General features: G+C 44.6%; 1 protein-coding gene across 4 annotated transcripts in view; it reads left to right on the top strand.

Annotated features, from left to right (window-relative positions):
* The window catches only part of LOC132391634 (short transient receptor potential channel 3-like), a 140,662-nt gene that overhangs the window by 35,734 nt on the left and 91,541 nt on the right, over window positions 1-13,387 (top strand). Inside the window, exon 1 of one of the 4 annotated variants that reach the window (XM_059965078.1) lies at window positions 4,772-4,885. The exons of the other annotated variants lie outside the window; for them this stretch is intronic. The gene's annotated coding sequence lies outside the window, so the exon portion shown is untranslated. Of the gene's footprint in view, window positions 1-4,771; window positions 4,886-13,387 lie in introns of those variants that run through there. 4 annotated transcript variants of the gene reach the window in all.

The raw sequence follows: 13,387 nt of genomic DNA, 5'->3' as shown, positions 1-13,387 counted from the left end.
TTGCTAATCAACACTTTAAAGTTAAAACTTGGTATGGAGAATCTATCAGGGTGTTGCAACAGTTCAAGCAGACATTTCCTCTACAATTTTTTTTAAATTGAAACTAGAGGTGGTAAAATTGAAACAAGTGTGGTAAAATTGGCAAGCTCTGACACAAATACATGCTTCAGACGAGGTTCTAATGGGACATCGTTAATAAAGGTCCAGGCTGAGGTGACACAAAATGGGAACTTACTGATACAGTGGGAGCTCGAGTGGCAGAGTAGAAGACACAACCAAAGCCCCTAAGACACAGCATAAACCTTGAATGAGAGCAGAATTCCCAAAGTAGATATAATGATGAAGACACAATTTAGAGGGCTAAAGCCAAAAGACGGTTTGAATAGGCAGCTGGAAAAGAAGAGGAAATTGACAGAAACCGCAAGTCACAAGAGAGACCAAACTAAAACTATAAGAAGTTATAGTTAAGAAAAGGAAAGAAAGAGCTCGTCCAGGACTTTGGATGCTGTCGGAATATTGTTTTAGGATTGATTAAGAGGTTTGTGTGTTTAAGCCTGTGTTTAAACTGGCGTCTGGGAAAGTGATTAAAGTAGCTTATTATGGAGGCGGCAGCAATTAAGGTTTGGTGCGATTCAAAGAGATTACTCACAACTAATGCTTGTGTTCTGAGCAGGGTGAACATAGAACTACAAGGGATACAGTCATATCCCTTGATCTCTCATCAGCCTCTCTAAACCCTACTGAGTAGCACTAGCAAATCTCCCTCCAGTTCAGGTGCAACCCATCTCTCTCATACAGGTCACCCTTACCCAGAAATGATCCCAATGATGCAGGAACCTGAATCCCTGACCACTGCCCCAGCTCTTCAGCTACACATACAACTGAGCTATTCTACTCAAGTTCAACATAGAACATAGAAATCTACAGCACATTACAGGACCTTTGGCCCACAATGTTGTGCCGACCATGTAACCTACACTAGAAACTGCCTAGAATTTCCCTCACATTGCCCTTTATTTTTCTAAGCTCCATGTACCAAATGGATATCTGAAGTCCCAATGAACTGTTACTTAGAGTGCTTAGTTTTCTAAAAGTGTGGGTGAAAGTTACGCTGATTGAATGGTGTTTTGACCAATCAGCTGGTAAGGATGTTGCATTAATCCAGACTAGTAGTGACGTAACTGATGTCATGCTGCCTGATACGTTAGGAGACCCTGGAGAGGTGGGGCCATGAGTAGTCCATATCTTTAGAGAAGGGGGGAAGGTAGCTGAGGGTGAAGACTTTAAAGACAAGCTGTTCTCATTTCTGCGAAGTGAGGGAAAAGATCTGTCTGATATGAAAGGTTTAATGGTTCCTTCAGCAGTTGATTTAAATTCTGTGCTGGTTTCAGCTATTGTAACGCTGGCTGATAAATACCAAAGTTATCGTCGGCTGGGGTGTTCTCTGGAGACAAGCCCACACCCAGTGGGGAGGAAAGGGGGTATTTAATTGTCTGAGAGAAATTACTTGTGAAAGGCACAAATTCACATGACGTGATTGCTCAGCATATTCAAATGACCCACAAGATGTGCCCTCCTCCATCTTCTACCGAGCTCCTCAGAGAGGTTGGAGAGGTGAAAAGCATTGAGAAGCAGGGCATTTTCAGAAGCCAAGTGATGTCTTCAGTGGCAGCCTCTGCTGCTAAATTGACCTGTGATGCCACGGAGTTACAGCTTTTGAGGAATGAGGTGGAAAACCTTTGAGCTGAACTGTTTCGAAGGATGTCTGCTGATGTTTCAGCTAAACACGATGCATCCATTGGGAAACCCAACCCACCTGCAGGACTTAAGACGCAGAGGACTGCTGCTGAAAAGGGTCTCTTGACTAGAGAGGTGACTAGTATTGTCTGTTACAACTACGGAGAAGATGGACATTTCAAGTGAGACTGTGAGGGGCAGGAAAATCTTCGAAGAGTAAGTCAGTGGTTAATCAAAGAGTAAAAGAGGCAAAATTACAGAGGGACCCAGTAAAGGAATGGGCTGGAGTCTCGGAGAGGATGTGGTCCAGTCAGTGTATCAAGGGAAATGCCAAAGTGAAAAAAACTATTCTTGAAGGTATAGAAACATAGAAAACCTACAGCACAATACAGGCCCTTTGGCCCACAATGCTGTGCCAAACATGTACTTACCTTAAAAATTACCTAGGCTTACCCACAACCCTCTATTTTTCTAAGCTCCATAAACCTATCCAGGAGTCTCTTAAAAGACCCTGTCGTATCCGCTTCCACCACCGTTGCCGGCAGCCCATTCCACGCACTCACCACTCTCTGAGTAAAAAACTTACCCCTGACATCTCCTCTGTACCTACTTCCAAGCACCTTAAAACTGTGTCCTCTCATGTCAGCCACTTCAACCCTTGGAAAAAGCCTCTGACTAACCACATGATCAATACCCCTCATCATCTTATACACCTCATGAGATTCACGAGGATGATTCAGGGAATGGAGGGGTGAACATATGAGGAGTGTTTGGCAGCTCTGGGCCTGTACTCACTGGAATTCAGGAGAATGTGGAGTGGGGGGGGGGTGGAATCTCATTGAAACCTATCCAATGTCGAAAGGACTAGATAGAGGGGATGTAGTGAGAATGCTTCCTTAGGTGGGGGTATCCAGAACTAGAGGGCACAGCCTCAAAACTGAGAGGTAGAACAGAGGTAAGGAGGAATTTCTTTTAGCCAGAGAGTAGTAAATCTATGGAATGCTCTGCCACAGTCTGTGGTGGAGGTCAAGTCTGTGGGTAAGTTGATCGTTTCCTTATCGGTCAGGGCATCAAAGGATATGATGAGAAGGTAAGTGTATGGGATTGAGTGGGATCCAGGATCAGCCATGATGGAATGGTGGAGCAGACCTGTTGAGCTGAATGACCTAATCCTGCTCCGATGTCTTATGTCAGTCCATGGCCTCCTCTAGTGCTGCAACGAGGCCAAACTCAGGAGCAACACCTTATATTCCAACTGAGAAGCCTCCAGCCTGATGGTATGAACATCTCGTTTCAACATTCCTGTTTCCCTCTCCGACCTTATCTTCTTCCTGCCCAACACCTACCTCTGGTGCTGCTCCCCCTTCCCTTGGTGTTCTACCCTCTCCAATCAGATTCCCCATTCTCCAGCCCATCTCTTTCACCAATCAACTTCCTAGTTCTTTACTTCACCCCCTCACCCTCTCCTGGTTTCACCTATCACCAATTGCCTTGTACTTGTTCCTCCCCTCCCTCCTACTCTTTGCTCTGACTGCTCATCTTAGTGGGACCCAGTTCTGATATATCCACGTGGATTGAAGGTACTTATGTTAGAGCCGTACTTGACACAGGTTCTCAGGTTACTTTACTCTACAGAACCTTTCACAACCGGTATTGGACACATTTACCAATGATGCCACTTGGTGCCTTTGAGATGTGGGGGCTCAGTACTGATGAGTACCTGTAGGTAGTTGCTTATTATTGAAACTGGAGTTTTCAGAAGCAGATGCTGGAGTAACTGAGACGATTGACACACCAGTGTTGGTCTGGTTGAAAAGAGTGAAGCTTCCACCTTTCTGGGAACAAACAGGCTTGCAGGAGCATGCAAGGAGAGGAAACCTTGTCCATGTGTTCAGAGCTGGTTGGACAAGGATGATGAAGCAGGGTGATGAGCAGAAACAAGGAAAACCTGTCAAGTTATGTCCTGGATGAGCTATATTGACAGGAACCCCTGAATTTGCCAAAATGCCCAATACCTCAGCCAGCCAGGTGGATGCTCTTGATAATCAGGAGGAAGAGTCACATTTACCTGCAGGAGTGCTGGTGAGACCCGAAGTGAATAAATCTTCGGCTGTCTACCCAAACAGGTTGACAGTGATTGTCAGGAACACCTCAAGAACAGTTGTTGCCCTCAGACGTGAGATGCCGATTGCCCCTCTTTTTCCTGTGATGGTAGTCTCTAATTTTGCGGAGGAAATGGAAGAGAAACAGTTTCCTGGATCGAGGGAGCTAACATCAAATTCATTCAACTTGGGTGACTCACCCATACCTGAGGAATGAAAAAATGAGGCTAACTGAAAAGATGCTGGAATGCGAAGATGTCTTTTCTACTGATGAGTCTGATGTTGATTGCTCCACACTATTAGAGTGACTGAGGAAACCCCTTTCCAAGAGAGGCCTCATTGGTTAGCACCAGTGGAGGCTGAAGCTGCTCGGCAGAGCCTGCTTAAACTGAAGGAAGCTGAGTTCAGTCATGGACCAGAGAACCTGAAGTTACAAGTGGTAGATGGGGCAGGCATCCTCTAGTAGACAGGAAAGTTCACAAGGAGTTGCTGAGGCTCGAGAAGCTGAAGATGAGATAAGGAGGTCTCAGAGAGTTAGGAAATCCCCAGATAGTGTGATGCACCGGGAAAACAGGTTGTTGTGTCTATCCCAACAGTGAGATACATTATTGCCATTTACAAATGGTTTGGGGGTCTGGAAACCACAAAATTTATTTGAATACTGTGTAATTAGTAATGGTTTAATGAGTTCCACATTTAATGATGACATGACTATTTTTGGTGGGGGGAGAGTGTAATGCCTTGGTTAAGATTTGTATTGCTACACTGTAGGTATTTCATCTCAGCAGTTGTCTGCAAAAGCGGCGTGTCCTGCTGGTAGAACATTTTGGCTTTGGCTGAGATTAGCAGCCCTGCTGTAAAACTTAGGAATATGATTCGGAAGGACAGTGGTCTAGTTTGGGATCTTTGTCTTCTGCTTTGTGCAGATGAATGGCTCCAACGTGGAAGGGCCAATACTCCTGAGGGAGGACCAGTTTGATCAGGATTGAGGTCGAGGGAAGTTTGGAATGTGGTGTGTGCTTTCACGCAAACCGTGGGTCCAGCACGTGAGTAAAAGACAACTCCAGTACAAGCTCAATGGCCATTGTGCACATTGGACCGGTTTAACTGTCTTTTCTTTTCCATTCTTTTTCCCACTAACTGTTCCATAAAGCTGAAATTTATAAATAAGCTTTCTTTATAATTTAATGCGATGTACGATCTGTTATTTCTTGCTGACTGACAATTGTGCATGGGCAGCACTTGCACAATATTCACTCAGGTCAATATTTCTTTAATTGAAACATCACGATGTTTTGGTTTGGTTGAACCCCAAATCATACTGACCCTAGACATGTATTGTTTATGAAAGGTGGGCTTCTCACCACTGGGTCATGTGGCTGTTGGCCAGTTTAGCTAAAGTACCCGGTTTATATAGAGCCCAGTGAGAGAGCTTCACTTAGAAGAAGTAACAAGTGAAATTGGGGCTTATTTGCTTCAATCACAACACAAAGATGGAAGTACCTGTGGATTATGGGTCATCTCAATGAGTTGTGACCCCAGCTGTAGGTGGAGTGTTCTGTAGGAGTCAGAGACCAAGTTACTCACCTCATAAAGGATAACAGTGGACTCGCAGCATCTAGGTTAAGAAGGCAGTGAAAAAGAGAAGTACTGTTTAGGAATTAGAAAGGAAGAAAGAAGATCGACATGCAAGACAGCAAGTACCATAAACTGGAAGTGCTAATAGGCAAACTTCTGCAACTATGGACTGTTACCAATGATATTTATTTATGTGCCATGGTAGCATAACACTATTACAGTTTCAGTGCAGCATAACAGTATTACAGTTTCAGTGATCAATTTCTATCACTGTCTGGAAAGAGTTTGCATGTTCTCCTTGGGTTTCTCCATGTGCTCCGGTTTCCTACCACATCCCAAAGATGTACGGATTAGGGCTGATAAACTGTGGGCATGCTACATTGCCGTTGGAAGCATGGCAGCGCTTGTAGTTGCCCAGTACGTACTCTACCCGTTGATTTGATTTGACGCAGATGACACATTTCACTGAATGGTTCAATGTATATTTATCAAATAAAGCCAATCTTATATGTATTAATTAGAATTAATTCTGCTTGTCTTAAAGTTCGCATAAACTGAACCCTGTTCAGAGTTATGGATGTAATTATGTTAGTATAACAGCAATAGAGAAGGCAAACAATTAGAGAAAAAGACTAAGAAACTGAAGAAGTTTGTGTTTAGTTAAATTTAAGGTATGTACAGACATATCTGTAAATAATTAGTTCTTTGTACTATTTGTTAAAGAAACTCACAATGCTACAAGGTGCAAAGTGGCAGTGATGTTGTGGAGCTGTAAGTGTGTGAGATAACTGCGGAGATGTTTCCTTCCTGACATGACACCAGACTATCCTAGTTGAAGTGAGCAGGGCATTTACGGGTAGGATGCAGGTTCTCTCTTAGTTATACAGTATAGACTGGGTCCAGCAGTGAAATGAGGTGAAGCCATGTCAGCACCACTTCTGATAGTACATTCGGGGAGTTAAATCCTGGGTCAGGAGAATTTCCAAAGGTAAGGATGAAGTTTAAATATTTAAGTTTTCTGTGTGATGGGCGGAAAAGGTTTGCTCCTATGGACTGAAGAAGAAAGCTCTGAGCCCTCTTGATCCGGTCCTCCACACATGACCCTTCTTGACCACCACCACTCTGGCTCCATCATTGTCACCTGTCTCCATCTTTGAGAGCCGATAAGTGACAAATTAACTTAATGCAGGCATACACTCACTGGTCACTTTATTGGGTACACCTGATTATTAATTCAGATATCTAATCAGCCAATCACGTGGCAGCAGCTCAATGCATAAAAGCATTCAGACATGGTCAAGAGGTTCAGTTCTTGTTCAGACCAAGCATCAAAATGGGGAAGAGATGTGATTTAAGTGACTTTAATTTCTGGTTTAAGATGGCCCTAAGATGGCCCTGGTGAAGCACAGCAATGACTTGCTGGAAGCCAAAACAACTATTAATTACTTTATTGATCATACATTTTTTCAAAGATGATCACTGCAATCAATAGCCTGTAACATTCTTTTTGGAGCTGAGCTTTTGAACTACCTGTATGATCCGTCGTTTTTGCTGTGTGAACTGAAGTCTTGAAGGTGCAGGATGGTTGTGGCATGGCACATACAGGCCGAGTCGAAGCGGCAGGACCTGGGCCTGAGAGCAGGGAACGACCCAATGTTTGGCTGCTGGAGTGGACTTGGAGGCAATTTGAAGCGGCAGGCCCAAGGTGAGGCAGTGGGGCCTAGGCCCAAGAGTGAGAAAGAACCTGAGGCTTGGCTGATTTAAGGTCAGGGTGTCAGGGTCGGAGGCCAGGGATGGGCCAAGGTTCAGCTCACTGCTCTGAGGGGTTTATTCGTCTCTGCTCTGAACTGAGGCTCCGGCCTGCAACTTATGGGCTCCAGAATCAGCTGTGACTGGCTTCAAGGCTGTGGAGTAATTTTCGTGAATGTCAATTCTGAACTTTATTTGCTTAGGACTAAGAGTTAAGACTAAGGAGCTGGTGGTGGACCTGAGGAGGGCTAAGGCACCAGTGACCCCTGTTTCCATCCAAGGGGTCAGTGTGGACATGGTGGAGGATTACAAATACCTGGGGATATGAATTGACAATAAACTGGACTGGTTAAAGAACACTGAGGCCATCTACAAGAAGGGACAGAGCTGTCTCTATTTCCTGAGGGGACTGAGGTCCTTTTACATCTGCCAGATGATGCTGAGGATGTTCTACGAGGCTGTGGTGGCCAGCGCTATCATGTTTGCTGTTGTGTGCTTGATGCACCATCAATAACTCACACTGAGACGTAAGGCGAGATATCGGCTTTTATTGACTGGAAGAAGGAACCAGGAGTGAGTGTCCATCATACTATGTCCTGGAGACTGAGGCCGAGCATCAGGCCTCAGATCGCCTTTATACAGGGGCCTGTGGGAGGAGCCACAGGAGCAGTCAGCAGGGGACGTGTCCAGACAGGCACAGAGTTCACCACAGTGCTGGGGCAGCCGGCTGAGGGTAGCAGACACCAACAGAATCAACAAACTCATTCGCAAAGCCAGTGACGTTGTGGGGGTGGAACTGAACTCTCTGATGGTGGTGTCTGAAAAGAGAATGCTGTCCAAGTTGCATGCCATCTTGGACAATGTCTCCCATCCACTCCATAATGTACTGGTTAGGGTCAGGAGTACATTCAGCTAGAGACTCATTCCACCGAGATGCAACACTGAGCGTCATAGGAAGTCATTCCTACCTGTGGCCATCAAACTTTACAACTCCTCCCTCGGAGTGTCAGACACCCTGTGCCAATAGGCTGGTCCTGGACTAATTTCCACTTGGCAAAATTTACTTATTATTATTTAATTATTTCTGGTTTTATTTTGCTATATTTCTACACTATTCTTGGTTGGTGCAACTGTAACGAAACCCAGTTTCCCTCGGGATCAATAAAGTCTGTCTGTCTGTCTTACTTTTACTGTTTGTATGATTTGTTTGTGTACAATGTCCTGTGTATGTTACTCAAAATGGCTTCTTTGGTTTGTTACGAGTAGGAATGCTTCTTTGTCGGATAAGTGTTTCTCTCGCCGTTGTTTCGCTTTAGAATGGCTGATATGGTAATTGTATTCATTTGTTAATCAATGGGGAATGTTATTGTGTCTTGTGAGGCTGGGAACTTGGGGGAGGGGTTTTCACGGGTTCTTGGTGTGAGGGGAGTTGGGAGAAAGACGCCGAGGGAGGTGGACGTGCGCTCGGAAGACCACCGGGGAGTCCAGGGTGGAAGTCAGAGGCAAGCGATGAAGGGTCGAATGGTTCGATGGTTGAGCTCCAATGAGTGCACTAAACAGACTGAACTTTGATAAGTTGGCGCCTTTTGTTTTTTTTCCTTATATATATATATATATATATATAATATTGTATTGCCTAATACTCTTTTAATTTTAGTAAACTCTTTAAAGTGTATTTCATAACGGTATCTGTTGTGGGTTTGATACTGTTGGCGGGCGCGAGGCATAAACTTGATTCTCACAGCACCTGCGCATACGGGAGGTGGGTTGGTGAGTGGCTGGATCTCCGTTTCCCCTGGACATATACCAGCCTTTTGGGTAAGTGTTACATTTGTTTTCTGCACTTTGCGTGTTTAATGGTCCATTTCTAATGGGTTCTATTGGGGTCCTTTGTTTTGTGGTTGCCTGTAAGGAGACAAATCTCAAGGTTGTAAATAGTATACATACTTTGATAATAAATGTATTTTAAACTTTGCTTGTTGGTGGCAGATGGGATGATTTGAATATCTCAGAAATTGCTGATTTCCTGGGATTTTCATGCACAACAGTCTCTTGAGTTTGCAAAGAAACATGAAAAAGCATCCAATAGGTGGCAGTCCTGTGGGCAAAATGCATTGTCACTGAGAGAGGTCCGAGGAGAATGGCCAGACTGTTCCAAGCTGACAGAAAGGCGCCTATTCTCTTTTCCTAGGAAGTCTGTCACTGGGACCACCCTACCAGTTTGGCTGACGTCCCCAGGGCCAGTGCTGCTCCGGAAACATGTGAGGAGTAATAAATACTCCCCGCTCGTCGAGAGGGTTCACCTACTACATGCGAACCCCCAGTATGCCTACGTGGTCTTATCTGATGGGCGGGAGGACGCGGTCTCCGTCCGCGACCTGGCACCCGCAGGACCAGCAGACCACTACCCCGAACACTCCCCGGTAACTATGAACCCTGTGCCCGAGGTGACACTACGCACACCAGGCCCTACACAGACTCCTCACGACACTCATATACCGGGCGTCTCGTACGCGTATATACCAGGCTCCTCGCAGACGCAGAGTGATCACTGATGCCTAGTGGGCTGACACCTTCTTTTAGGCCAGAACCAGCACAACCTCCATCTCCGGTGCAAGCACCACCGGCACCTGTGCAATCACAGCCGGTGCTACGTAGATCGCAGCGACAGATTCGACCACCTGATAGACTTAACCTGTAAGAAACTTCGCCACATGGGGACTCTTTTAAAATAAAGGGGGGGTGAATGTGGTGAACTATGTGTGCCTGTCTGGACACGCCCCCTGCTGCCTGCTCCTGTGGCTCCTCCCACAGACACCTGTATAAAGGCGACCGAGGCCTGAGCCCAGCCTCTCAGTCTCCAGGATGTAGTATGGTGGTCACTCACGGCTGGTTCCTTCTTTCAGTCAATAAAAGCCGATATCTCACCTTTACGTCTCAGAGTGAGTTATTGATGGTGCATCAAACTCAAATAAACACACGTTACAACAGTGGTGTATAGAAGAGCATCTCTGAACAACACATCGAGGCCTGAAGCAGATGGTCTACAGCTGCAGAGTACCACTCTGGATTCCAAGGCGTATCTTATAAAGTGGCCACTGCAGGACATTGAAATACTATATGGTGAAATAGCAAGCATTGAACTGAAAGAATCAGGGCTCAGCTGATTTAAAACTTAGTGTGAACTTTCCCGATGAGCAACTTGCAGAAGCTGATCATGTGATGATTGCAGCAGAAATCCTCTTCTAATTCAAGAAAGAACAAAAATGTAATTATAAATAGGCAGTAGGATATTACTGCAGTTCTATTTATCATGATTAGTATCACATTTATTGCTTTACTATTTGCAGTTATTAGCAATAAAGCTTTCCACAGAAGAGGAAATTGATTAAAGGGTTGTTTCCAAGCAATAATCTAATGTAGTGATAGAGATCCTAGTGTATTCGATACAAATCAGTCCCTGGGGCTGTCAAGACTTAAAATTTCATTATACAGTTTTAGGAGAAATTGTTAATTTCTGACTTGCAGAAATTTACTTAATTTTGAGACAGTTTTCAGGAACAAGCCCCCATATAATCTGGAGACCCTCCCCATTGCTTAGTCTAGATCACTCTCTTGTCAATTGTGATGCCCAGGATGTTGGTAGTGTCAGAACAGACCATGGTAACGTCATTGAATTTCAAGGGAAAATGGTGAGACTTCCAATTTTTAGAGAAGATTAGTGTCAGAAACAAGAACTCACCACTTGTTATTCACTTTTGAACAGCGGCAAGACCTTCTTGTGCGTTATTCTATCTTAGAACTGAGCTGGTGTTCCTGTGAATGCCAGGCCTGTAGATATGACCTGACTGCGTCACTTTCAGAGTTGACTGTCTCTTTATCCTCTTCCACTTCCCCTGTCACCACCGCCATCATTTGAAGCAGCTCTCATCTCTTTCAAATTGTTGTGTCAACGTGGTAAGACAGAAATGTGCACTACGCTCATCTAACACGGTAATGTGTATTGGATTGAAGTCAAGGCAGTAACTGAACTAAGTGGCTAAGGTAAAGGAGATGGTCACTGTACATATATAGAATAGTGCTTTTGCAAAAGTCCAGCTTTAAATACCGATAAGATTAAATGTAAATGTCTCTGAAAACCCACATAAATACTCTAAAGCTCTTGGCATTTAACCGTACGGTGTACAGTTTGCAGGTACTAAATGATGTACAATGCCTCAACAAGAAATTCATGCCACCACAGACGGGATCCAGACACATTCTATATAGTAAACCCAGTGGGGCACTCCAGAGCTGCTTGCCTCTCTCCACATGGGAATGCAGCCTAAATGCTCATGGAAATAAAATGAACAGCATTTAGGGCAACAACAAAGCAATAACACAAGTTAAACGTTTCTCAATGCAGTGTCAGGAAGAGTGTTTGCTCCCAGCTGTTAATCAACACTCTGACTCCTCTGATCCTTCCCATCCACTGTTAACCTAATCAACCCCACTGGCAAATTTCCTGTCCACTCCTGCAACTTGCCACCTTGGTTGTACTTTCTAGGTTATCTGGTGGGAATCAGATAGGGGCAATCCCTACGTCTGAATTTCGAGGCATGTGATTGAACGAGTGATTGTAAAGATTTATGAGTAAACGTCCATCGTAAGCACACAAGGGAACTTCTTCATTGCACTCACCCCATATTCCTTAAGTCACCTCTTGCAGCCAGGCACATGTAGAGATGGACGATCAGGTTGGCATACACAACTGTAGAGATGGTGCTGGGGTATTGGTTATGTCTCCAGACAAGGGTGTATTTGCAGAAAGGTTCCAGTGTTTCATCCTGGCAAGTTTCCTACCCCTCAGGGCATTGCACCCCTTTCAATGTTGCTGCGGAATTCTTCAAGGAGAGGAAAAAAAAGATTATCTTCACAATCGTTTGAAGTCCAACCACACAAACCCAGAACTGCTTCTTCCAAAAGCTGTCAAGGTGTGCTGCATGACATAATGTGGATTGCTTTCCTACTTGGTTTTTCATTATCAAGTCCTCAGCATCCTAAACCTCTGCAAACTAACTGAGAATCCATGGCTATTCTGGTGTGAGCTAAAGCTAAGGAGATCCCTACACTTACTTCACAAAAAGACCTCAATCCATTTCATCATGTCTTACACAAGAGAATTGGGAAGAGTGAGCAGACAGTTTCATGGGGTTGCAGGACACGACTGACCTTGTTTTGATGGCATCTCATGCTGAGCCAGGATTGGCTGCTACCTGACAGGGGCTCTATTCCCTCAAGGTTCAGCTAGTGTGATCACATGTGATGCATCTTACAGGTCAATTCCTGGCATCCTGTCAATAGTACTGATGACCTCATTTGTATACATTCCACAGAGACATCTGTAATTGAGCCACAACAACTGTGCATTCACTGATGACTCTTGACTCTATGCGTAGCCCACAGGTAATCCAGGAAAACAAAGGATATCCTACTAGGATCATTGTGGTGGAGCAGACCATTGACATGCAGAAGCAATCATTGCACTGCCTGCACCTCTGCAGTCCTCGGTCCTTGTCTACCAAAGGGCGCACTACCTGGCCTTGATGAGGGCTTATTCTTTGCTTCCTTACATGGAGTTGGTGCCAAGCAGGAGAAGGAGAATTTGGTGGAAGTGGTCAAGTAATCTTTTTATGGTTGAGTCATCTATAAACAACTTCTCCAACTGGAATGGTAATCAGCCAACCCAGCGTTATCCACTTATCTCTTATCCTGCAAGTGGAAAGGATGTAGATCAATGAGAATCTGTCACATTGAGTGATGGGCTCACCCTTGTCGAATCGCTGGAGTGACGTAAACCTCCAAACATCGATGTGAGATTGACGACAATGTGGGTGAATGTTAGCCTGGGTGTTGTCTATGACTGCTGTTGGGAGGTAAGACTGGGTAATATTTTCACAGACTTTGACTGTGAAGCTTTCAAACTTCTTGCAATACTAAATGAATATCCTTTGTGCATGGTTTTTCATATGGACCATTGCCTGCTGACAATATCTCTAAGGACTTTCTATCCTTCATGAGGAGATACTTCTCTCCTCCTCTCTGTAATAAAATACTTATTCACTTTTACCTGCACCCTGCCATCACTCGTAGCTAACTTTGATTACAGTAATGCTTTATACCTCTGGTTGCAGCCATGTCTACTACCTTTTAAGAAGAATATCTTTAATTATTGCTAGTGA

The sequence above is a fragment of the Hypanus sabinus genome, chromosome 3 (assembly GCF_030144855.1).
Source record: "Hypanus sabinus isolate sHypSab1 chromosome 3, sHypSab1.hap1, whole genome shotgun sequence".
Classification (NCBI taxonomy): Eukaryota; Metazoa; Chordata; class Chondrichthyes; order Myliobatiformes; family Dasyatidae; genus Hypanus; species Hypanus sabinus.
Note: the sequence above shows the minus strand (reverse complement) of the source record. Positions and strands in the feature narration are given on the sequence as shown.